The sequence below is a fragment of the Cavia porcellus genome, unplaced genomic scaffold (assembly GCF_034190915.1).
Source record: "Cavia porcellus strain 051 isolate PalLab524CR breed Dunkin Hartley unplaced genomic scaffold, mCavPor4.1 scaffold_3, whole genome shotgun sequence".
In the NCBI taxonomy this organism is placed as follows: domain Eukaryota; kingdom Metazoa; phylum Chordata; class Mammalia; order Rodentia; family Caviidae; genus Cavia; species Cavia porcellus.
In genome coordinates, this window is record NW_026947486.1 from 101738995 (window position 1) to 101766864 (window position 27870).

Here is a 27870-nt window from a genome sequence, read left to right on the forward strand (position 1 = left end):
GAAAACATTTTTGGTTGTCACAATCCCGGCATAGGGGGTAACTTCTAGTAGACAAAATTATATTGTCCAAATAATACAGATCCAACACTGAGCACATCTGTCTTCCTTAAAGGGACCGCCATCTATAGGAAAGTACATAGCTCTTTTAATAGCTCCAAAATCGTATTATACCCATCCCATGATTCTTACCTTCCAAAGTTCCTAGAGCTTCCAGGACATATGGCAAAGATGAAGCAAATTTTGATCCCTTTATATAGTAGAGTATAATATAGCTATAAAAGAAATGACACAGCATCAGCATAATAGCCAATATTTGTTCAACATTCTTGTGCTTTACATACAGGATCTCATTTAGTCCTTACAGTATCGTGAGGATGGTCTTAAGATTATCCTCTCCTCATTTCACGGGTAAAAAACAACTGAAAGTCAAAGAGGTAACATATAGCACACAAATAGTTGAGGTTAATTTCTTGAAACTTGAGAGTTTATTTTTGTTCAGTGAAGATAAATAACTGTGGTGTGGTACAATTCAATTGAGAGGTGCAAATGTGACGTATTTAATATAACTGTAATGGCCTATATTTCTCTAGTTGTTATTTACTTGCTTTAAGGTCTTATTTTGGCCAGGTGTGTAATCCCAGCATTCAGGAGGCTGAGGCAGGAGGATTGCCACAAGTTCAAGGCCTGCCTGAGCTAATATGGAGACCCTGTCTCAAAAAAAAAAGAACAAAACAAAAACAGTCTTATTTTGGTTAAGGAAAATATACTCTTATTGAATTTCTTATTATTATTGTTTTTTTTTTTATTTTACAGTGCTAGGGGTTGATTCCAGGGCCTCATACAAAGATAGGCAAGTACTCAACTGCTATGTTACAACTTTAATTTGACATTTTTATAAATTCACTGATGTCATGAGTGCAGACTCCACGGAATGTAATTGGGATATTAAGTCATTTGAATCAAACATTTAATATTTATCTTCATACTGTAGTGCAGTGGTTCTCAGGGGAGGCTTACATATCCATAAGATTCCCTAGAACACTTTCAGGGAATCTTCCAGGTTAAAACTTTATTTATATGTTATATATAAAAGTACCATTTGCCTTTTTTACTAGGCTGAAGTATTGATGGCCTGAAAACAATGTTGAATAAAATTGCAAGCCCCTTGGAGAAAAACAAAGGCAATGAAATTAAACCAATAGTAGTTATTGTATTCTTCAACCTCACACACTCAGAGTAATGAAAAAGAAAGGAGGAGAAATAGCAGTATCATTTAATAACACCTTTGGTGAGAAAATAAAAATTATTAGCTTTATTTAGTCCCAATCCTTTTATATTCTGTACTGATGAAATGAGATATATAAAGCTCTTCTTCCTCACTCTGAGGTACATTACTGTTTCAGTGGGGACCACATGTCCAGTTATTTGAGAGGAAACCTGTTTACAGTTTATTGACATGGGGTCACGTACCATAATTTAACTAACTTTTTAAAAACTAACAAGCCAAATGAACTCACTGGTAAATAGCACCACTCGTATAAAAATAAATACTAATGCTACACAAACTCTCCCCAAAAATTGAAAACAATGGTATATTTTCCAATTCATTCCAATACACTTTCTGGCACCATCAAAACTTATAAAAAATTACAAAAACAAAAAAATAAAATAAAACATTAGTGGTTACACATCAATACTCTTGTGAGCTTAAGGTCAAAAATTGTTAACAAAACCTCAAGAAATAAATTCAAACTATATATATATATATATATATATATATATATATATATATTAATACATTGCTATCAACTGTGGTTCTCAATAATGAAGCTTTGGTTTAACTTTAGCAAATTAATGTAATTTGCTCTACTAGTGGATTAAAAATTTAAAAGACACACTACTCTCAGTACATACACATGCAAAATATTTAACAAAATTCAATATTTATTCCTGATAGAATCTCTGAGTAAACTAGGAAACCTGGAAAAGGGTGCTACACAAAAAATTATGAATGATGAAAACTTAAAAGTTTCCCCCTTAACATCATGAATAAAGGAAGGACATGCGTGCTGACCACTTCCGTCCAAGAATGTACTATAGGTTTTAGCCAGTCCAATAAGTCAAAAAAAAAAAAAAAAACAGAAATAAAGGCACCCAGATTGGACAGAATGAACTCAGACAGTCTTTATTTGCAAAGGAAATCATGTAGAAAATTCCATGTAATCTACATAAAAACTGCCAGAACTAAGAAGTGAGTAAAGCTTGTTTGCAGGATACAAGATCTGTGCACAAAATATACTGTAAAAATTGAACTAAAAATGGTGTTTAAACTAGTGCAAAAATATGAGGCAGGAATGAGTTTAACAAAAGTTGTGCAAGAAATATCTGCTCAAAAACTACAAAATACTGAGAAAAACTTTAAAGGGCCCGAGTAAATAACAGAATATACTACGTTCATCAAAGGGAAGACTGAATATTGTTGAGATATTGGTTCCCCCAAAATTGATGTACATACTCCATGAAATTGAAGTAAAGTCTCAGCAGGAATTTTCATAGAAATTAATAAGCTTGTTTTAAAATTTATGAGGAAATACAAAGGACCCAAGAGAATCAAAACAATTGTGAGAAAGGAAAGCAAAGTCAAGGAACTTACAGTATCAGTTTCAATAATTATTATATAAAGTTACAATTAAAATGTTGTATTGTGATTAAAAAATGGATTAATGGAACAGAAGAGGATGCTGTGGTTTGAATCCAAAATGTCCCCCAAAAGGCTTATATATTCCTGATCCTGTGGGTTTCTGCTTGCAGCATGATATAAGACTGAAAAGAAAAACAATTTAAAGAGGAAAGGCTCAAAGGACAAAACGCAGTCAGTCAGGACAATGACAGGGTGATTCTTCAAATCTTCCAGTTTTTTATTGTAATTTTTTTGAGTCAGGGCCTTACTATGCAGTGCAGGCTGCCCTTGAACTTGCTTATGAAGCCCAGGCTGGTTTTGAACTCACAGGACTCCTCCTGCCTCAGTCTTCTAAGTGCTGGGATTACCGGCATGAGCCCACCATCCGAGCCTCAAATCCTCCAGTTTTGAAGGAGCCCTTATTACACTTATGCTTCTGATTACTCCAGAAAATTGTTGAGGAAATACAGTTAAAAGCTAAATCTCTTCTCAGTGCCAAAGACTTCTCCATAAAGGTAGGAAAGGAAGAAAACACTATTTTAATTAAATATACATTGAACCAGAATGTGACGTGCATAACATGCAACTTGCCACAAAGATCATAATAAAGACAGAAAAAAATCTCTTTTAAGTAGTTAAATGAAGGATACAATTTGTTACTTTGGTTAGGTTTTGCAATTTTAAGTCAGGTAATAAATTGGGCCCATCTCTTCCCTAGATACTGACAGAAGTTTTGTATCATTTCTTTCTTTCTTTGAGGCAGGATCTCACTGTGTAGTTCAGATTGGCCTTGAACAGTCTATGTAGCCCAGGCTGACCTCAAACTGACAGTGCTTTTCCTGCCTCAGCCTCCAAAATTCTGGTATTACAGGTGCACATCAGCACACCCAGCTGTACTTCCTTCCTTTTTTCCTCCTTCCTTCCTTCCTTTCATCCTTCCTTCCTTCATTCTTTGTTTCTTTCTAGTGGTACTAGGGATTGAGCCCAGGGCCTTCACACTTAACTACCATATCCCCACACTTTTTCTTATTTTTTTAATTAACACATGTTTACAGTACATAGTGATTACACTTATTGTGAAGAGTTGGTGCACATACATAAAACATCTAAACTCTTCTTTTAATCTCCTGTTTTCCTTTCCCTCCCATCATTTGGTCCCCTTACCTTTTGCAAAAGATCTCCTTGTGTTTTTTTCCCTTTTCTTGTTGTTTGTTTGTCTATTTGTTTGAGACGCGGTATCACTATGTAGTTCAAGATGCCCTTGGACTCACTATACAGGCCAGGCTGGCCTCAAAATCATGGAAATTCTCCTGCCTCAGCCTCCTGAGTGCTGGGATTACAATAATGCACAGTAGTACACTACCACACCTGGCTCCCTGTTTCTTATTATCTACTTTTTGTTTTGCTCTTTAATATTTATATTTATTTATATTTTGAGTTTATTGTATAAGACAAACCATGCAATTTTGAGGTAGGGTCTCACTAAGTCCCTAAAGTGCCCAAGTTGGGCAGGAACTTACGCTCCTCCTGCCTCAGCCTTCCAGTATACTGGGACTACAGGCAAGTATCACCACTACCACTAAATTTTATTTTTCTTGACAATTTCAAAGAAGTGAATCCTGGGTCCTTAAGGAAATATGCCTAACAAGAGGCATATTTAATAATTACAAAAATGGACTTACAGGAGACTCACCATCCAGATGCTGGAATATTGCATCATGAGGAAGACAAGAAGGAAAGAAGTGGGTCCCCTGGACTCAGGAAGAATCTGAAGTATGAACTGAAGCCCACAAAGAGACTAAAAAGAATAACTTCAACAAAGAAGATGTTGGTAACTGGTGGCACCTTCTCCCTGAGCTGGACTCACTACACAAGAGGAGCTGCTGGAACCTGGGGACCCAGGGACACAGTGATGGTGGTGGCTAGCAACCGCAAAGGCCTCTGCAGAGAGAGGCGGCAGTAGAGGAGAGCTGTGGGTGTGGAGGACTGCACCAGCTGGAGGTGAGTGCAGTGGACTCAGTCCTCCTGCAGGAGAGAGCGATTGGCTGAGAGCCATTTTGGAGCCAAGCTGGATAAACCCAGAATCAGAACTGCTGCCGGCTTCCTCCAGCAGCACCTTTCTGGGCACAGACCTGTGGAAGTTGCTTGGAGTAAAGCAAGCACAATGAGTCTGGTCTCAGGGCAGGTCTGCTAAGTACCACTCTGCCACAAAGCAATGGCTGGCTTGCTGGGATAGAGTGGCACAATTTGGGACTCTGTCTCCACAGGCTGGGAATCCTGGAAGTGGACTCTAGTTTTTTTCTTCTTTTTTTTTTTTTTCTTTTCTTGTTTATTTGTTTTGTTTCATTACGGTTTTTTTTTTATTTCTCTTTCTCTTTCATTGTTTTTTTTTTATGTGTGAGAGTGGTTCCTAACCTCTTTGTGTGTGTGTGGTTCTGTTATGTTCCATCTTTTATCTCTTCTACCTCTCTTCTCCTTCAGTCTTCTGCATCAGTGTTCCCAAGTTGTCACGATCCATCTTTTGTCCTCCAACCTTACTTGTAATCTCTTTCTCTTTTTCCATTTCTCCATTTTCTCCTTACTCCATTTTAAATTTTAACCCTGAGGACAAAATTGATACATGGGAGACTTACATACTGCATATAATTATCTTGTTTGTTTCACATTTTGTTATATAATCACAAACCTAGTTCATGCAGTTAAAAGTTACAAATTAAAGGTTAGCTCAGTTTGTTGTTTTTTAGGCTGTGTTTGATGGTATTGGTATCACTACATACAAAATTAACATAATTGTTCTAGACAGCTGTTGTCTCTGATAATCCATGACTGAGATTAACTACAGGTCACAGAAAATACTGTGACATAGTGCCAAAGAACCAGGGACTAGGCCGAATGAGCAACAATTTCTCATCTCCAACAAACTGAAGAGGTAAGATCTTCCAACAGGCTCAAAACCCAAACACCAGCCACACCTGGAAGATACCTCAGAGAAGTAATCATCACCTAAGTGTCCTAAATACCACCAGTAAAGCAACCCACCATAGGCAACTTATAAGAATCAACTCAGGAATTAACCTAAAATAGGAAAAGCAATGAGAAGACACTTGAACCCCAGACATCCAGTTCACCAAAGGCAAACCGAGGGGGCAATGAGGTGGGACAATCTGAAAGGCCCCCCAAGTCTCTCTGAAGTGGTAACAACAAAGCAATTGAATGAGGCTCTGGAAAAAATGAAATCAGAAATAATCTCTCAAGTAACTACAGAGATTACTAAAATACACACCATAATTAGTGACATTAGAGCAGACACAGATAAAAGAGATGAGCTGAAGCAAGTTATAGAAGTGCAGCATAGGAAACAAGTGGAATCTATAAAGCAGATTCAAGCAGATATCCAGGAGAGTAAAAACTCCACTGAAAATATTCAAAGCAGATTAGGCCAATGTGATATTGAAGGCAGGCTTGCAGTTAGCAACCAGGAAAAGGAAAGATTTCTCAAAATTAGCAAAGGACCATGAGAAATCAATCCCACAGCAACTAGATGAGACAAAGAACAGTAACTTACGATTAATTGGAATCAATAAATAAGAGATACCACAATTGACATTAAAAACATCTTCACAGACGTTGTGACAGAAAATTTTCCTGGTAGAGAAAAAGAAATTGACATCCAAATAAGTGAGGCATATAGAACTCCAATTAACTATGATCAAAAAAGTCTACATTGGCTCTGGTGGCCCAGGATGGAAGTCACCAGCGTTTACTGGGACCCACACCATGCTGGGACCTGGAGCGCCGGGAAACCAAGCAACCCCCTCACCAACCGTGAGCAGCTATGAACGTGGCAGGCTCTGGTGGCCCAGGACAGGAGCCTCTGGCAGTTACTGAGACCCACACCATACTGGGACCGGGAGCCCCAGGAAACCAAGCAAACCCTCCCCTGCTGCCTGTTTTGTTTTGTTGAACTTCAATATCCATGAAAGTATGGACAGCTATTTTGAAGAGAACAAGAGACTTTACGACAGCCATTAGTGACTTCCCTATTGTCTGTCTTTGATGACCTAAAACTCTTTTCCTCATTCTGTTTGGATCAGTTTTATACTATGTTGTTTTATATGAATTCTCTGTATGCAAAGACATGGACAGCTATTTGGAAGAAAACAAGAGACAATATGATAGAGAGAACTAAATCAAACTTTGAGCAAATGGACTTAGTAGGTGTCTATAGAGTGTTCCACCCCACAGTATCAGAACACACATTCTTCTCAACTGCACACAGGACATTCCTCACAATAGACCATATACTGTCTCATGGAACATGCTTAAGTAAATGTAAAGTAATTGAAATTATCTGATGCATACTATCAGACCAAAAGAAATTGAAATTGGAAATACCGACCAAAAGAAACCTCAAGAACTTCATAAACACCTGGGAATTAAATAGCACCTAGTGAACAACCAATGCATCACAGATGAAATTAAAAAATAAATTAGACAGTTTTTACAGTTGAATGATGATGACAATACAACATATTGAAACTTGTGGGACACAATGAAAGCGGTCTTAAGAGGGAAATTAATAGCAGTAAATGCCCATATCAGGAAAACAAAGTATGCGCATATAAAAAACTTAATGGTGAACCTCAAAGTTCTAGAAAAAGAAGAGCAGGCTGAACCAAAAGCTTGTACAAGGGAAGAAATTATAAGATTAGAGCAGAAATTAACACACTGGAGACTAAAAAAAAATACAAAGAATCAATGAAACAAAAAGTTGTTCTTTGAAAGATTAAATAAAATTTACAAACCCTTAGCCATCCTTATCCAAAAAAGGAAAGAAAAGGCTCAAATCGATGTAATTAGGAATGAGAAGGGTGAAATTGCAACAAACCTTGAAGAAATCCAGAAAATCATCTATACCTACTTTGAAAATTCGTATTCTAACAAGATGGAAAATACAGAAAAAAATGGACAGATTCCTAGATACATATGAATTACCAAAGCTGAATCAAGAATATATAAAACTCCTAAATAATCCAATATCAATACATGAAACTGAAGATGGAATCAAAAATTTACAACAAAGAAAAGCCCAGGCCCTGATGGATTCACTGCTGAATTCTACCAAAAATTTAGTGAAAACATAATACCACTGGCTGGTCCGATGGCAGTGGGTTATCAGAACTTACTAACATTAGTGTCACTAAAGTTGGTATACCACCCCCCCCCCACCGCTAAATTTGACTGGCTTTTTAAAAAAACAAAAACATAATACCACTGCTTCTCAAGCTTTTTAATGAACTTGAAAGGGAAACAATACTCCCAAATTCATTCCTGGAAGCAAGCATTATTCTGATCCCAAAACCAGAGAAGGACCCAGCTAATAAAGAGAACTACAGACCAATCTCCCTAATGAATACTGATGCAAAAATCCTCAATAAAATATTGGCAAACAGACTGCAGCAAATCCTCAAGGAGATTATACACCAAGATCAAGTGGGTTTCATTCCAAGAATGCAGTTAAGTTTCAACATATTTAAATCTATAAATGCAGTACAACATGTTAACAAAAAAGATTTTGACAAAGTCCAGCATCCATTCATGATAAAAAAAAACCCTACAGAAAATTAGAATAGATGGCTTTTATCTCAGTCTGATAAAAACCCTCTATGACAAACCAACAGCCAACATCATACTAAATGGACAAGAGCTGAAAGCTTTCATTCTATTATCAGGAACAAGACAAAAATGTTCACTATCTCCATGCTTATTAAACATAGTCCTGGAAACTTTAGCTGGAGCAATTACACAAGAGAAAGAAAAGGAATCGAGATAGGAGAAGAAAAAGTTAAACTATTGTTATTTGCAGATTACATGATATTCTACATAGAAGACCTCAACTTCACCAAAAGACTTAGGTTTAATAAGCAAATTCAGTAATGTAGCTGGTTACAAAGTCAAAACTCAAAAAACAATAGCCTTCTTGTACATGAATAACAAATTTACTGAGAGAAAAATCAGAGAAAATGCCTTTTACAATAGCATCCAAAAAAATGGAATATCTAGGAATCAATCTAACAAAGGACATAAAAGACTTCTACATTGAAAACGATAGTACTCTTAAGAAAGGAGATTGAAGAGGACATTACAAAATGGAGAGATATCCTATGCTTTTGGGTAGGAAGAAACAATATTTGAAAATGGCCATATTTCTAAAACTGTTAGACAGATTCAGTGTAGTCTTAATCAAAATTCCAACAGCATATCTCACAGAATTAGAAAAAAATTCAAAAATTCATCTGGAACCAGAAGAGACATAGCAAAGGCAATCATGGGCAACAAAGAGAAGACAGGGGTCATCACCAATTCCTGACTTTAAATTATACTATAAAGCTACTTTGATAGAAACTGTGTTATTAGCAAAAAAAAGACCTGAAGATCAATGGAATATATTAGAAGATGCAGAAACAACTGCAGACACACTAAGCCATCTTATCTTTGACAAAGGTGCCAAACACATCCACTGGAAGAAAGATAGCCTCTTTAATAAGTTGTGCTGGGAAAACTGGATCTACACATGCTGAAGATTAAAGTGGACCTTCATATTTCACTGTGTATTAAGCTAAAATCAGAATGGATCAAAGATCTTAAAATTAAAACAGAAATATTAAATCTGCCAGGAGATATAGTAGGTAAAACTCTTGAAGACATTACTGTAGGCCAAGTCTTTATGTACAAAGCCCAGATTGCACAGGAAATATCACAAAGAATCAACAACTGAGAACTCACCCTATTGAAGGGTTTTTCACAACAAAAGAAACCACCAATAGAGCAAAGAGATAACCCACAACGTAGGAAAAATGTTTGCCAGTTGTTCCTCAGACAAAGGATTACTATCCAGGACATATACAGAACTAAAAGAAAATCAGTCCTCCAGATTTAAAGACCCAATCCAAAAATGAGCATCGAAGATGAATACACAGTTCTCAGATGAAGAAATACAAACAGCAAATAAGTATGTTCAATATCACTGGTCATTCAAGAGATACAAATTAAAATAACATTGAGATTCTACCTCATCTTAAAATGAATGGCTAGTATCAGGAAATCAACTGATAAGACTGAGGATTTAGCTCAGTGGAATAAGAGCTGAATTCAATCCCCAGTATAAAAAAAAAAGAAAGAAAGAAAAGAAAAGAAATCAACCAATAACAAATGCTGGAGGGGCTGTGGGGAAAAAGGAATCCTTCTCCACCGCTGGTGTGAATGCAGACTGGTACAACCACTATGGAAATCAGTGTGGACATTCCTCAAAAAACTAGGATGGGAGGTCCCATTCAACCCAGATATTCCCCTTCTGGGTATCTCCCCAGAAGAATTAAAAACATCATACCACTGTGATATATGTACATCCATGTTTAATAGAAGTACAGTTGATAATAGCCAAGTCTTAGAAATAACCTAAATGTCCATCAACTGAGGAATGGGTAAAAAAAGTTGTGGTATTTTTATACAATGGAATAAATTTTTATACAATGGAGTACTATTTAGCCATAAAGAATGATAAACTGGACAGTTTTATAGGTAAATAGATGCACCTTGAAAACATACTCATTAGTGAAAAAAATAAGACACACATGTATAAACATATTGTTTCATTAGTGTGACAAGTTGAAAGAAAAACATGTATATGTGTATGTGTATGTATACATATACAAAAAATATTTGAGATAGTTGTAGTACTGATTTCTCTGAGTTCTCCAAAGAGAAAGATTTGTACTGGTATATTTGGACAATTGAATGTGCTCTGGGTGAATGATTTGGGGATGACAATGCACATTGTTACCCCCTGATTGACATGCTTTGAAATGTTGTAGTTTTTCTTCTTCTTCTTCTTCTTCTTCTTCTTCTTCTTCTCCTTCTCCTTCTCCTTTCTATATCTTTGAAAAAATGGATTTTTAAAAAATTGATTTACATTTGGAAAAAAAGTGAGAAACTCTGGAGGAAAAAGAAGAGCTTAAGAGAGGCCTCTTATTTTCAACAGTGTTATGGTTTAGATATAAATTGTTTCCCAAAGACCAGCTGATGATTTTTTGGGAAATGATCAGATCATGAGGGCTCTAACCTCTTCAAATAATTCGTAGCTGAAAGGGCTGCCAGGATTTGGGGCCTAGCCAGGCAAGGTGGTACATCCCTATAATCCCTGCACTCCAGGGGCTGAGGCAGGAACATCACAGCAAGTTTGAAGCCATCCTCAAAGTGAATTCAAGGCCAGTCTGAACTGCATCATGAAACCCTGTCTCAAAAAGACAAAAAAATAGTTGAAGCCTAGATGAATGTAGTAGGTCAGGGCAGGACCTTGGGAACCGTATCTGGTTCCTGTTGCCCTTCTTTTCCAGCTCCTTTGCTCTCTCGCTGCTTCCTGACTCCCTAGGACGAGCAAGCAGCTTTCTCCTGCCATGCCCTTTCACCATGCTATTTCTGCCTCACCACCGAACTGAAAGCAGTGACGTTAGTTGACCATGAACTGAAATCCCATTAACTGAGAGCCAAAATAATTCTTCTTTCAAATTGATTTTCTCAGGTATTTTGTCACCAAAACAGAAAACACAGAGAGTCTGTACAAATGTAGTCATAAAGGACCAACAAATAGAGACATTCAAAAATAACCATTTTCAACAATGGTACTGAGGCAATTCAAAGAGAAAACAATGTTTTCAAAAAATGATCCTAAAACTATGGATATTCATGTACAAAAAAAATAAATGAACCTTAAATCTTCTTTACACTATACATAACAGTTGACTCAAAATGGATACATACCTAAATTTAAGAGCTAAAAGTGGAAAATTTTTCTATAAAAAGTTAGGAAATGTCTTTAATGACCTTAGCAGGATGTAGGAAATATTTCTTAAATATGAAATGAAAATCAGGAATCATAAGATAAAAATAGCAATAAATTGCACATCATCAAAATTAAAACTCTTTGCTTTTAAATAAAGCCATACCATGAAAATGAAAGACAAGTCACAGAATGCAAGAAAATATTGATAAAACATATATTTCACAATTTCCTTCACTATATAAAGAATTCTTACAGCCAAGTAATAAGACATAATCTAATTTTAAAGGGAAAATATTTTACCTTATATCTCACCAAATCAGGTGTATAAATAACATGAAAAGATTTTCAATATCATTAGTCATAAAGAAACTTAATAAATACTATAACATACTCACTAGAATAGTTTGAATTAAAATGATGGCTATTCTGAGTGTTGGTTAAGATGCGAGAAAACTCCAAGTGTCATATACTACAGGTGGCAATTTAAAATGGTGTTCTTTGTGTTATGGTTTGTGTTTGGGTGTCCCCTCAAAGCCTCATGTGGTCATAGAGACAGATGAATCTAGCATTTATGATTGGTTTGTTGTCTAGCACTGGGATTGATAGTGTGAGTGCTGCACCCCACCAAGAGCAATTAACCACCATACAATGTAAGGGAAGAAAGAAGGTGTGTTTTCCCCCTTTTGCCCTTTTGCCTTGCTGCTTTTGGAATCTGCCACAACCACTATGAATGGCTGCCCCTCAGCCATACCACCCTGCCTTGGGACCAGCTGACAATGGACTGAAACCTTCAAAAACTGTAAGCTAAATAAACCTTTCCTTCCTTCATTTTGGACTTCAGGTATTTTGTCTCAGCAGTGAGAAAAAAATAACTAAGACACTTTGGAAAACAGGTTTTTGGTTTGTTTGTTTCTTAAAATGTTAAATATATACTTATCATATAATTTAATCATTCTAGCCTTAAGTATTTACCTAAGAGAAATGAAGGTATATGTCAATACAAACAGTTAGAGATGAAGTCTTTGTTTGCAACAATATTCCTAAAATCAAACTGGAAACTAGCCTAGTTCAACAAGTAACTGAATGAACAAATTACTGTACATCTTTGTAGCTGACTACTACTTAGCAATTAAAAGAAATTAACGGGGCTGGGGATTTAGCTCAGTGGCTTAAGTGCCTGCCTGGCAAGTGCGAGGTCATGAGTTCGCTCCCCAGCACCAAAAATAAATAAAATAAAATAAAATAAAATAAAATAAAATAAAATAAAATAACTAGTAACACATATAATATCATATGTCAATCACAAAACAATATGCTGAGTGGAAGAAGACATAGAAAATGTTTATATATTTTGATTTAATTTATAGAAAATCTACAAAAATGAAAATAAATCTATACTGATAGAAAACATTTCAGTGGTTGCCTGGAGCAGCTGGGGAGATGGGAGTAGTAAGAAATAGTGATTACTAAGAGACACAGGGAAGCTTTTGTGAGTGACGGATATATACACTATTTTCATTGTGACAATGATTGCATGGATATATAGTCAACTGACCACATCTGTGGGATCCATATTAGCAGAGTCAGCCATTTGCAAATTGAAAATATTTTTAAGGAAATTTTATCTGTACTTGACATGAATAGATTCTTTATTTTTGGTGCTTGGAATCAAACTGAGGACCTTGTGGATACTACGCAAGATTCTATCACTAACTTATGCTCTCAACATAAGACATTTTGCTAGTCTTTATTCTCTAAAATATGTTGTAACAACTGTTTACATAGCATTACACCATGTTAGGTATTACAAGAGATCTAGAGATGACTTAAAGTATGCAGAATGTGGAGTTTACATGCAAATACTATGCCAGTTTAAATAGTAGACAAGAATATCCAGTGATTTTATCTTTATATGAAAACAACCACTGTGGAAATCAGTATGAAGATTCCTCAAAAATGTAGGATTAGAGGTTCCATCTGATCCTGCTATTCCCCATCTGCGTATTTTCCCAGAAGAACTGAAAAGATCATACCACGGCAATATATGTGCCCCCATGTTTATAGCAGCACAATCTGTAGTAGCTAAATCTTAGAAATGTCCCAAATTCCCATCAACTAAGGAATGGATTAAAAAAAGATGTGATCTTTTTATACAATGGAATACTACTCAGCTGCTAAGAAGGATAAACTGGAGAGTCTGATAGGTAAATGGATGCAACTCTAGGCCATATTCATAAATGAAATAAACCAGACTTGCAAGTTTAACACCATATTGCATCCCTAGTATAAGAAACTGAAAGATTTAATAAGATCCAAAAGTTACAATAGATATAGTAAAATGGAAAGAAACTGCTCAAAAGGAAATTATCCTGTTTGATCAATATTTCATGCCTGTATGTGGTAGCTTAAGGAATTACTTTGAGAATAGCAATATGTAATATAACAACCATTGTTAAATTCCTAGCATCTTGTTTTGAAATTTTATATCACCTTTGTTTTGTTGTCATTTTGATTTTCCTGCTGTTTTTGATTGTTTGCTTATTGATTTTTCTGTTTTTTCTTGAAAATAAAAATTAAATATTATATTAAAAGACATAGTCATATTAATTCCCCTCTAAATTTTTCCCCTCTCTTTGTATATCCTTATCCAATCACGCTTGCCACTTTCTGAAGCAGATAAGAAAGTCTTCTTTCATGAGTATCTTTTCAAGGTTGTCTTGCTTTCCTGAACTGATTCAAAAAGTTTACTGCAATTTCTGTCAGATAATATGGTATGTCCTTATAAGCCCTATTTATGGGCTCTAGAATCTCATGAATTCTGTGTTTTCTTCAAGACCAACACAAGCATGAAAGGTAAATGTTTTTAATTGATTTTGGACATTGTGGCAGTCACAAAAGTGTAACTAAAGACATTCACCAAAGAAGACTCCCAGAACTGCTTTAGAAAATGGAAAGAATATTAGGACTAATGTGTTTGAAGCAAGAGGGAGTATTGTGACAAGGAATAACAACAATGTGTCTTTCACTGCAATAAATCATTTTAAATGTAAATATATATATAATTTGTACATATCAATAGGGTGCTTGATAATATTTTGATACATGTATACACCATGTATTATATAAGTCAGGGTAAACATCTATGTCCTCAAACATTAATTTTTTTATTTTATGAAAAGTATAAAACAAAATTTCATAACAAAATAATAGGAAAATAGCAATAGTTAATACATTACATGTTGTTATCTTTAAAGTAGTTGCTCAGGGTACTTTTTTATGGTGAAATTATTCAAAATCCATTCTACTAACTTTCTGAAATATATTGTACATTATAGTCATCTATAAACGCCTTATGGTGCATAGCACAGGAAAACTTTTATTCCTATCTAACTATAGTTTATTATCCATTGATCAACCTGTCTTTAAGCCTCTCTGCCCCCAAAACTCTCCCCGGCCTCTGATAACCACCATTTTACTCTCAACATCTGTGAGATTAGCATTTTTAGATTTCACACATGAGGGAGATCATATGGTCCTTGTCTTCCTGTGCTTGGCTTACTCAACGTGATTGAAAAATATAATGAATGTTTAATTTTTTAGAAAATTTATTACAATAAAAGAAACATTGCCATTCATCCCCCTCAAAATACTTTCCCTCTCTTAGAACACACACACACACACACACACACACACACACACACACACACACACACACACACATCATCTCTGCCACTTTCTAAGCAATTCTGGAAGTCCTCTTCTGTGTCTGTATTTGTTTTTGGCGGTTCTGAACCAATTCAAAACATTAACCTTTCATGGTCACCTTGACTTTGGGGAAGAGTCAGAACTCTCCCAGCACCAGACCCAGTGAATAAGGTGGATGAGGTCACACCACAGTGTTTTAGAAGGCAGAAATTGCAGTAAATATCTGAATGAATTCAGGACATCTGTTAGCTATGAAAAGACACTCATTACTTTTTTTCTTCCCAATCCTTTCCCAGGCCTTTGGCCACTTTTTCTCTCCTCATTTACAAAACTTTGTTTCCATTTTATCCTTCTTTTATCATTTTCCCCTTTTCTTCCTTTCCCTTTCCCCGAACCTTAGTTCCCCTTTCTTTTGAACTGTTTCTTCTAGTTTCACTATTATTATTATACAGTTTGGTCCTTATCTACATTTTCAATTTATCACACCAAAGAAACAGTATGATATTTATACATGTGTATCTGATTTATGTCACTTAAGACTATGGTCTCAAAGTGCATCCATTTACCTAGGAATGCCTCAACTTTAACCTTCTTTATGACTGTGTTCTACTCCATCACATACAAAAAATCTTTTTTATCCGCCCAGCAGTTGATGAGTATCTCGGTTGTCTTCAACATTTAGCTATTACAAATTGTGTTGCTATTTTAAAAAAGAGGAAACAGGATACATCACGTGCAGGTACAAATTCCTATGATGAATGTGATCATGGTGTCTACCATAATTGTTCCAATAAACTTAATACATTTTTTTAAAAAAGAAAGGAAACACACTCACCAAAAGGGCTTCCAAAACTGCTTCCAAAACTGGAAAAAGCACTGGGATTGGTGCATTTAAAGAGAGAGAGAAGAGTATTTTGAGGATTAATGGCACTATGTCTTTTGCTTGCCACGGGTTCAACCCCCAGCACCAAAAAAAAAGACTAGCCGGGTGTGTGATTCCAGTTACTTGTGAACTAAAGCAGGAAGATGACTTAAGCCCACAAGCTTGAGACCAGCTTGGCCAACAAAGTGAGTGAGAATCTATCTCAAAAACAAAAGCTGCTAGCCACTCCTACTGGAGTGAGGTGATATCTCAGTCTGGTTTGGGTTTGCATTTCCTGGACAATTAATTATATCGAGCATTATTGCATACAACTGCTGACTCTGTATGGCTCCTTTTGAGAAACACCTATTTAGGTCTGTTGCTCATGTTTTAATCAGGTAATTTGGTTTTTGCTATTGAGGGTTTTTTAGTCCCTTATATATTCTAGCTTTTAACCTCTTGTCAAATGCATAGTTTGCAAGTACCTTCTTCCATTCTGTAGGCTGTCTCTTCCCTCTGCTGATTGTTCCTTTTGCTCGGCAGCGGCTTCTTGGCTTGATGTAACCCCATTGGTCTATTTTTTGCTTTGGGCAACTGATTGAAAACAGAAGCAGAAATGAGAATCCAGCTGGCTTTTATTATAGCAGACATTAAAGAGATTTGCAAAAATGCAAATCAATGCCACTTTTCTCACTGAAGTATTTTGTTGCTGTTGTTTTGGAAAATGTAAGGTCTTAAAATTCATTTTACCAGTTTTTAGAAGAACTTGAAAAAATGACAAATGAGGCACAGTCCTCATCATCTATCTGTAGTTCTATCCCATCTATGAATCATCCTTCTGAAAAGAAATATATTCTAAATAAGAATTTAGTTGACTTTTATCATCTGTTTTGTAGCGGTAGATGCAAGAGTGTGAATATGGGGACTTCTGGAAAACGTATGATTTTGGATAAAAAACTATTAAAAAACTATAAAAACTATTTTGGATAAAAACAGAATCGGGCTCCCTAGAAAAAGTTCAAATTTTAAGAAAAGAATTGATGAATAGAAGGTTATAATGTAAGAACGTGTAGAAAATGATGGAATATGGCTAAAAATTGAAAAATGAACTGAAGCTATTTTAGTATACTAATACAATGAGACACACTGAAAGTTAACCAACAGGAAGTTATTTAAATGTGCATAAGAGGAAGCTGGGGAAACAAACTGTGGTGTATTCATTCAAAGGAGTGCTATTCAGTAATAGAAAAGAATTGACTCTTGATAATACATGACACTAGATGAATCTCAGCATTATTATGAGGAGTGAAAAAAACCAGACACAAAGAATATATACAACACGATTCCATTTGTATAAAGTTCACGAACGGGCAAAAATAACCAAAGGCCATGAAACTCAGAACGGGGGTGGGGACTTGGAGGAAATGGAAAGAAACACAGGTGACTTTTTGGGGTTATTTGGGTAATAATAACATAGGTGTATACATTTTTCAAAGAACATAAAAATATATACTTAAGATCTCTGTCTTTAACTGAGTTGAATTATTCAATTTTTAAAAAAACTTTTTAAAAACTTCAGCTTTAAAAAAACTTAAGAAATCACTGAATCAACTGTACTTTGAAAGCACCTATTTGTCATTAGTTTACTGTAATGACTATTTCTTTCCAACTGAAATGTTTTGTTTTGTTTTTTGAGACAGGGTATCACTAAGTAAGTGGGTGAATTTTGGTACTTTGTGCTTTTCAAGTAGCTCATCTCTTTTATTTAAATTCTCACATTTAAATGTATAGAGTTGTTTGTAGTTTTCTTCTATATTCTTTTTAATTGCTACAGAGTCTGTTGTGGTATACTGTTTAATTTCTGGCATTATAAAATTTGTATAAACTTCTACTCTCCTTTTCAGTATTGTTAGGGATTCACTAACTTGGTATTAAATGCCTTTTCAAAGAATCGTGTCTTTATTCCAAAGGTTTTCTAAATATTTTTAATATTCAATCAATTACTTTTATTAATACCACCCTTAACTTTAATTTTAGTTTCAGTCTTTTTCTATGTTCTTAAAATAGACATATACGTTGTTGATTTGATACTGTTTTAATATAAGCATTTAGTCTATAAAATTTGTCTTTAACTCTACTTTAGCTGAGTCCTACAAATTATAATGCTGTTATCATTTTCATTCAGTTGGATATATTTTCTATTTCCCTTGATTTTGTTCTTTGATCTATGGACTATTTGAAAGTGTCAGGTCAGGGGCATAGGTCAGCAGCACAAGTGCCTGCCTGGCAAGTGCAGGGTCCTGAGTTTGATTACTGGCACACAAAAAGTGTCAGGTAGTTTCCAAATGTTTGGAATATTTCTGTTATCTTAATTTTATTAATTTTTATAAATATCACTACAGTCAGAGTAGAACTTTGGAATGCTACTGATTCTTTTAAATTTGCTGAGGTTTGATTTACAACACAGAGAATTATTTTAGTACTATGTTCCATGATCACTTTGAGAGAATGTGTATTCTGCTATAGTGATTAGAGTATTTGATAAACATTGATTGGTTCCTTTTGGTTGTTGGTGGTGTTGAGTTTCTTTTACATATTTTCTGAATTTATGTCTGGTTTTTGTAACAACTGTTAACAGAGAAATGCTGATACAGCTGTAGATTTGTGTCTTTTCCCCTTTAGTTGTATCAGTTTTTACTTCACAAATATTTCAGCACTAGTCAGGCACGATGGTACATGCCTTTAATTCCAACACTCAGGATGCTGAGGCAGGAGGATTGTTGTAAGCTCAACACCTGCAAGCCTGAGCTACCGAGTGAGCTCAAGGTTAGCCTAAACTGAATAGTGAGACCCTGTCTCAAAAAGAGAAAAAAAAATTCAGCCCTATAGTTTGCTATGTACACATTTGTGATTCTAGGTGGGCTGAGATATTTTTTATCATTTTATAATGTTCCTCTCTGTCCCTGATAATTTTCTGTTTCAGCATTCCTGCCTTCTTGTAGATAATTGTAGCTTTTTAAAAGAATTCTATGTTGGCTTATCTTTAGTGGCTTTCATTGTATCTTTTTGTGAAGATTTTGTGGTTTGCCTAGGTGTTGCAATATACATACTTATCACAGTCTACTGTTATCTTACCAACTCAGGTGAAGTGTAGACATTTTATCTTCCTGTCCACTATGGACTGGAAAGAGCCATGGGCTATCTTTCCCCGAACCTATTCCACGTGGTCTGTCTGTGGCCACCAGTCAGCTCTGAGCCAGATCATCATTTTGTTTTCCTTTGCATAAGGCAGCAGAGGTGCCAATCAACTGGCCAACCTGATCGTGGATAAGAACAACCTCAAGAGAACAGAAGAGGAAACGGCCCAGGAAGCCACCACCCACAGGGAGACAGTGCAGCCCTTTGACAGGATGAGAAGCCTGGCAGCAACCATCCACCAACTCCAGCCCAGCTCTGTGGTTTGCTTCCTCTTGGTAAGAGGCACCAGAGGCACAGACTAACCAACTGACCTGACCCTACAGGAGACAAACACCCAGGAGAAAAGGTAAGCTCAGAGGCCCAGCAGACCCAATGAGAAAGTACAGTCCTGAGCAGCAGCTTTGAGTATTCTAATATTGCCCTAACAAAGTGACAGGGTGAGAGACAACCACAGAAAAGTGCCGGAAAGCGTGTGGGCTAGACATAGACCCTTTGAGAAGTTTAAGCTCGGCCCACAAAGGACACAGGCCCTGCCCTCCATAGTGAGAAAGCAGGTCTAGCAAGTACTGACACTAAGCTCAACAATCCGCTTGAACCTTTGCCTGTGGTTAACCCCTAGCAGAGATCCAGAGGGCTGATAGTTTTTTTCATCTACCAACACAAGCAAGGGACATGCTTCGGCTTGACGGGTTATCACAATCTAGGGGAAATGGACAGAGAGTCCTGGTACAGGGAAAGCAGCTCATAAACCCACAGCCTTAAATTAGGTGGGAAAAAATGTGTCTTGCTGGATTCCAAAACTGCAGATTCTGACAAGAAACCACGCATTCAAAAAGAAGGGGGATTTTGACTTAATCTTTTGAAAAATTTTTTTTTTTTTTTTGTTTTCTCTCTTTCATCAGTTTTCTTTGTGGTGGTGGGAGGGATTCTCCCTATTTTCATTTTTTATTTTTCCTTATCTTCTATTTCCTGTAGTTTGCTCTTTATTATTCCTTTATTTTTCTTGTTTTTTCTTTTCTGGCTTATTTCCTAATAGTATTAATTTCTGCTCATTCGTCAGTAATATCTTCATCCCACTTTTATCTCCTTCTTCTCATCTTCCATTAATTAATTTTCTCAAAATATTTTCTCCAGTTCCCCATACTCCCTTTTACTAGTATAAATACGAAGCTTTATGAATCTTAAGATAGCTAATTATCTTTATGCTGTTAGTGTTGAAGCTCTTCTATTGTTAGTGGAGGTAAAGCTGTTCCATTTAGTAGATATTTATTGTAGATCAATATAGGGTTATACTATATTATAGATCTCTTCTTAGTGATTGAGAATTATACTGTTGGTTTGTAGGGTATATCATTACCTAGTTTGTCTTTGATGCTATATTGTTGATAACTTTATTACTATAGCCAAGGTGACATAATTGTTGGTATTAATTGGTTGTCTCTGGATGCCAGTATTTGAATTGCCTTTGTGTCATTAACAATACAGTGTCCCATTCCTGGAGAAATGGACACTGGGTAAAACATTCTGCTGCCTTCTCTCCCAGATAAATGGAAGCGACTGGATCAGAGGCAAAGACCTATAGTTAGACATGTCCAAGGGGCATCTCTGAAATAGTAAACATTAACTAAAGATGACTCCACACTAGCAAAAAGCTTTGCACTGTAATCAACCGGCTAGCCTCAGGGTAAGGAAAAAAACAAGCAAACACACTGAAACATGAGGAGACAAGGCAAGAAAACGACTCCAGAAATTCCCAGCTCTCCAAAGCTGATTCACAGGGTACAGACGAGGAAGAAAATGAAAAGCCACACAGCGTAATTATTACAAAGGATAACAGAGCAGACAACAAAACAGATCAATAAGGCACTTGGGGAGCTCAAAGAGGACATAACTAAAGATATAACTGACCTAAAAAAAAAAAAGGTCAGCAAGTCCACACATGACACTTACCAAAAGCTATTTGGGCTAAACAAAATGATACAAAATTATGAATGTCCAGCACAGAATTATAGTCCAGAAAAAAATCAAGAGAAATTCCTTCCAAACCATGCCCACACTGCCCCATTTCTTCCTATCATGCTTCATCTCCCAACATCACACCCAGCTGTAAATATATCAGTGGACCAATCCAGTATCACACACCCATGATCCAGTAGGCTCACAAAAGTTCCACCTATGAGCACACGAGGTTTTTGTGGGACATGTAGATTTAAGCCATAAAAATTACAAAGCCAATTAGGAAAGAAAAAAAGATATGTAGAGGAAAGGAAGAAGTCAAATTATCATTATTTGTAGAGGATTTGATCCTCTATAAAAGATCAAAAGTATTCCACCAAAACATTCCTAGAAGAAATAAGCAAATTCAGCAATGTAGCAAGACACAAAATCAATACACAAAAATCAATGTTGTTCTTGTACAATAATAAGCTCACTGAGAAAAAATTAGGAAAAAATGCCTTTCATAATGTCACCAAGAAAAATTAATATTTAGGAATTAAACTAGCCAAGAAAATGAAAGGACTTTACAAGAAAAACTGCTGTGCTCTGATAAAGGAGATCAAAAAAGATATCAGAAAACAAAAAGATACGGGGCTGGGGATTTAGCTCAGCGGCATAAGTGCCTGCCTTGCAAGCAGGCAGTCATGAGTTCGATCCCCGGTACCAATACAAAAAAAAAAAAAAAAAAGATATATCCTGTTCCTGGATATAGTCAAAATGGCCACAGTTCCAAAACAGATACACATATTTAATATAATCCCAATCAAAATATCAAGATCATTCCACACAGAACTAAGAAAGCAATCCTAAAATTCGTATGGAACTAGAAGATACCCAGAATAGCAAAGGCAATCTTGAGTTAATAAAAGCAAAACTGGAAACATCACAATCCCCATCTTGAATTTATATTACAAGGCTACAGTGATAAACAGTATGACACTGACATAAAGACAGACATCTGAATTAATGGAACAGAATATAAGATATAGAAACAACCCCAAGCACATCTAGCCATGTGCTCTTTGACAAAGGGGCCAAAATGGAGGAAAGATAGCCTGTTTACCAAAGTGTGCTGGGAAAACTGGTCATCTACACACAGAAGATTGAATCTAGGCCCGTGTCTCTCACCATGTATTAAACTGAAATCAAAATGGATTAAAGTTCTAAACGCTAAATCAGGAACAATCTGCTGAAAGATATAATAGATGAGTGTAGGCATGAACTCTGGTTGGACAGGAAATAGTATCAAAAATCAATAAATGGAATCATAGCAAATTAAAATGCTTCTGCATAGCAAGACAACAAAAACAAATTGTAGAGAGCAACCTACAGAATGGTAAAAAAAAACACCCGCCATATATTCCTTAAAGGACTAATATCTGGAATATAAAAAAACTCAAAATATTAGATCTCCTCAAAATTAAGAACCAGTGAAAAAAATGGAAAACTAAAGTGAATAGACATTTCTCAGAAGACGTACGAACAGCCAAGGAATACTTGAAAATTGTTCATCACTGGCCACTAGAGATGCAAATTGAAACAACAGTGAAAGTCCATCTCACTCCAGAAAGAATGGCTATCATCAAGAAATCAAATAGGCTGGGTGTAGTTTTTTTTTTTGTTTTTTTTTTTTGTTTTTTTTTTTTTTTTTTAGGAATACTAAAAGAAATTCCATTTGACCCCGCTATTCTCCTTGTTGTGTCTAGCTGGCCCTCTCCAAAGTCTCATGCTGTCATGGGGGCAGGCTTTTTCAGAAGTGGCTGAATCTAGAGATAGTGACTGATTTGTAGTACAATGCTGGGATTATGGGTGGGTGACTGATGAATCAGTCCACTGCTTGGATTGGCACTGCCCTAATCCCAGCAGTCTGGATACAATACAAGGGCCAGAAAAAGGCTTGGTCTCTCCTGCTCCGTCTTTCTGTTGTGGGACTGCCCCCCTTTGCTGTCCTCTCCCTGCTCTCACCCTCCCCCTTCTCCTCCCTGCTGTTACTTTTGCTGTCTTCTGCACCATGGACTGTTTCTCCTCTGAAATGCCCCTGTGCCAAACCGCTCTGCCTTGGAGCCAGCCTATTATGGACTGAAACCTCTATAAAAGGTGAGCTAAATAAACCTTTTCTCCCTTGACTTTGGGGATCAGGCATTTTGTCTCAGCAGTGAGAGAAAGTAACTGAGACACCCCTGCTAGGTATCTTCCTGAAAGATTCAGACATCATATTACAGTGATATAACATACCTTTGTTTATAGCAGCATGATTCATAATAACTAAATCTTGCTAATGGTCCATATGTCCATCAACAGAAGAATGGATAAAGAAAATGTGGCATTTATACATGATGGAATACTATTCTGCCAGAAACAAAGATACACTTGAATCATTTATAAGAAAATGGATGCACCTTGAAACCATAATGTTAAGGAAAATGAATCAGGCATACACACTTAAATATCAGATGCTTTGTCTTATATGAGAAACCCAAAATATAGAGCAAAAGAAAAGATAGATAGTAGGAAATATGAAGATAGTTTTTTTTCTTCTCAGATGAGGACATCAAGAGATGGAAGGGGAGAGGAATAATTGGGAAAGGGTATGAGAAGAACAATGAAATGTGTCTTGCCCATGTATCAACTCCCCAAAAGGAATGTAATCATTATGTACTGTAAACATGGAAGATAAAAAGAAAAACTGAAAGAAAAACACTGAAAGGACCAAAGCATGAAATACTGACACATGCTCCAACATGGATGAACATTAAAAGTATGTAAAGTGAAACAAGATAATCACAAAAGGCTACACATCATATTTTATGATTCTATATATATGAGCTGTCTATAATAAGCAAATCACCAGAAGTGGGTGGTTGTCAGGGCTGGTGAAATTGGGCAAAGATATGGAGCAACTATGAGTGGTTATAAAACCTTGTGAATATACTAAAAATCACTGAACTGTGCTTTTTAAAAGATGACTTATAGTATGGGAAATCCATAGCAAGAAAATAGTCCTCCCAGGTAACATCTAACACATTCAAACAACTAGAACAGTGCAGCATTATATTTCACAAGAAGTGCAAATGCTGATAGAAGTCACCAAGATTTCTGAACGTCCAGTGTATTCTAAACTTACCTGATCAAAAGAATCCTCTGAGAGCTTGGTAAAACTATGTAGTTCTGGACCTCTCCAGAGAGGATTTAGATTCTTGATTATAATCAGATGTAGGTCTGGAGTGATGTGTGTGATCTCTTCTTTTAACATTACCTGGAGTGATTTCAATGTTCAAGCAAGTTGGAGAAATAGTCCTAGATGATGGTGAATCACTGAAGGCCTCTTCTCTTGCAAAAAATAATGTCATATTCTGAAATATCTCTTTGTTTTTGTTAGCTTATTAGAATACAGTTGATCAGTTCTAATTTACCACACATTTCTCAAAAAGCAATTAAATAGCACTATATTTGAGCTGTTTAAAACAATAGGGAATCGTCTCCATATTTGCAAAGTCTGTTTGATGTTGTGTATTTAACATCTCTATTATCGGTTCCCATTGATTCCCATTTAGATTTCTAAATGCTTTCTCACAGTTTTTCCTATTTTATTTCTTTTCTATCCATGGCTAGCATATTTTGAACATTTGTATTATTCAAGCAATTTTTTTAAAATGAAAAATATCCCACTTTGACAGAATTTTTTTAAAAATTCATGCAATAGAGACTGTGGCCCTTCCAGGGTGAGAACCACCAGCAGCTCCTGAGATCCACGCCATGTTGGAACTTAGGATGCTGGGAAGCCAAGCAAGCACCTCCCCTCTCTGGTAAATGGCTGCGGTGTGGCAGACTGTGGCTCTTCCAGGGGGAGAACCAGTAGCAGCTCCTGCGATCCATGCCATGTTGGAACTTACGAAGCTGGGAAACCAAGCAACCATCCTGCCTCACTGCTAAGCAATAGTGAACCTACTGGTGCACTGCCCAGAGTCAAACATCCAACTTCCCCTAAACCCCTTCTCCTGTTCCCCCCACCCCGCCCCGTTAGCAAATGGGAACCAGAAATCTGAGCATCTTCTGGGAGGATGACCATAGCAAATAAGGGGGATTTCCTTCTATCGTTTCTTTGAAGGCAAATATTTTTATTACTGTTATGCTCTATTCTGATTAATGGTACTGCTCTATTCAATATTCTGTTTTGATAAGTTCTATAATGTTCTGTACTTCATTTTATTTTGATATACGTGATTGAAAGAACAACTATTGTAAAGATAATGAAGTATACTGTGATACCTATTACTGTTATCCTGGTAACCTTCTGTGGAGTTCTGTACCAGTTTCACTGTACGAACTTGGCTTTATTCTGTCTTGTTCTGTTGTATTAAAAAAAATAAAATAAAAGATACTACAGTCAAAAAAAATATCAAACTATACCCTTCATATGAGTGTAATTTATCAGATGTAAATTATACATTAAAGAATTTTAATAACAATATGTGAGGAGTGGCTGAAGCTGGAGATTGATCACAGCTGAGGGGCTGGAGCAAGGCTGGTCCACATAACAAAGAGCTCCCCAGCAGAGCTATGTGAACAAGCTGCTCCAGCTCCCAGAACCTGAGGCACCCAAAGGCTACCATGCAGACAGGTCACTAGGCAGAGGGGTGTCACATGACACCAACCTGCTGAATATATAAATAAACGCACTGCAGTGTTTGAGCAGTATCTTCCCTTCTACCCAGAGGCAGGGCTCAACCTGACCTCAGCTTTCTGTATTCTGAGTCATCTTTATTTCTCCATCCTCCCACTGTCATCGTCATCTGTGCTTCCCCCCTACCCCCACTCTGGGAACTTTAAGAGCTGCACTGAACATGGCAAGCTCTAACAGAACAGGTTCTCCTTAAAGTATAGGCAACAATAAAGTGGTTATTGAAAATTTTTTTTTAAATTCATGCAGTAAAGAAAAAAATTAAGTTATCCATGGAGTCACTTACTTCCCAGAAATAATATCTGCTAATACTGTGATATATGTACTTTTTATACACATACGTGAAATGGAACCATACTATACTTCTGCAATTTTCACTTAATATGGTTAACATGTTTGTACTTAAATACTTTAAAGATCCACCTTATCTATCTAAGGATTGTATAAGAATCAGTTTGTGCTGAAGAGAAAGATTTGTGCTGATATTGTTAGGGCAATTGAATACAGATGTCTTGTGCTCTGGATGAATGATTTTGGGGACCATAGTGCATAATGTATATACCATTGTTGCCCTCTGATTGAAGTGTTTTGAAATTTTGTTGTAGTTTTTTTATCTAGTTATTCTTTTTTCTTTCTTTCTATCGTAGAATAAAATGGATTATAAAAAAGAATTCATTTTTTGTGTACTATAATTTATGTAATCAGTACTCTTCTCAAAACCAAAGTTATAATCTGTTTTGCTGCTACTGATTTTGGAATAAACATTTAAGTATTTGAAAAATAAAATAATGAATATACTAGGAAAATATAGAACATATTTATGACTATATATTAGAGAAATCTTCTTCAATCATGACAAGAAACCCAGAAATCATACGGAATATGCCAATTAAACTTGTCGGCAGGAAAATTAAAATTCTAAGCTTATATCATTTACAAAGATAAAGCAAGTATTAATAGCTTATATGAAATAGTTTTAACACATGAGAGAGGTAACAGTGTTACTATACAAGAAGTTCATGGAAAGTACTAAGAATTCAAAATTCAGTAAAAAAGTGGATAAAGGATATGAGTCCATTCATGGGATGTGAAATACAAGTGGCCCATGAACATGAAAACTTGTTCAATTGCCCTAACTAAATAGGTATAAATTAAAACAACAATGCAAAAGCATTTTTGCCTTTTACCTTTGCAAAAGTGAAAAATGATTAATGGTACCCTGTTTGGGCTCAGTTTGGGAGAATGGGGACTTACTGTTTTAAGGGTAAACTTTGGAGCAGCTACATTGAAAAGGACAATTTTGCATTCCCTCCCAGTATTTAAATTATCTACATCATGTGATCCAGCTGTTGCATTCCTAGTACTGTAGCCTATAGAAATGGCATGGATGCAAAGACATATGCAGAACAGTACTTATTACAGCAAGATGTGTTAGCAAAATGTTGAAAGAGCCAAATGTTTTTTCAATACGGAAATGGTTAAACAAATGATGTTGCAATACTATGCAACTTATTTATTTATTTGGTGTGTGTGTGTGTGTGTGTGTGTGTGTGTGTGTGTACTGGGAATCAAACTCAGGACCTTATACTTGCCAGGCAGTCACTGGACCACTGGGCTATATTCCCAGCCCTACCATACAAGTTTTAAAATGAATGAAATAGATCTATCATGTAGATATCCAGGAAGTATTGTTTAGTAAAATAAAAAAAAAAAAAAAACTAAACCGCAAAAAACATGTGTGCTAGCCAGGAACTGTGGCAATTCCTATAATCCCAGCAGTTGGGAGGCTGCAGCATGAGAATTGTTTGCAAGTTCGAGACCAACCTGGCCTACAAAGTGACTGCAAGGCCAGTCTGAACTGCATAATGAGACCCTGTCTCAAAAAGACAAAAAAAGAATAACAG

At 36.1% G+C, this 27870-nt stretch overlaps 1 pseudogene; it reads right to left on the reverse strand.

The window, feature by feature from the left end:
- LOC100735436 (elongation factor 1-beta-like) overlaps positions 1-21967 on the reverse strand; it is a 29820-nt pseudogene extending 7853 nt beyond the window's left edge.
- Positions 21968-27870: the final 5903 nt, after the last annotated feature.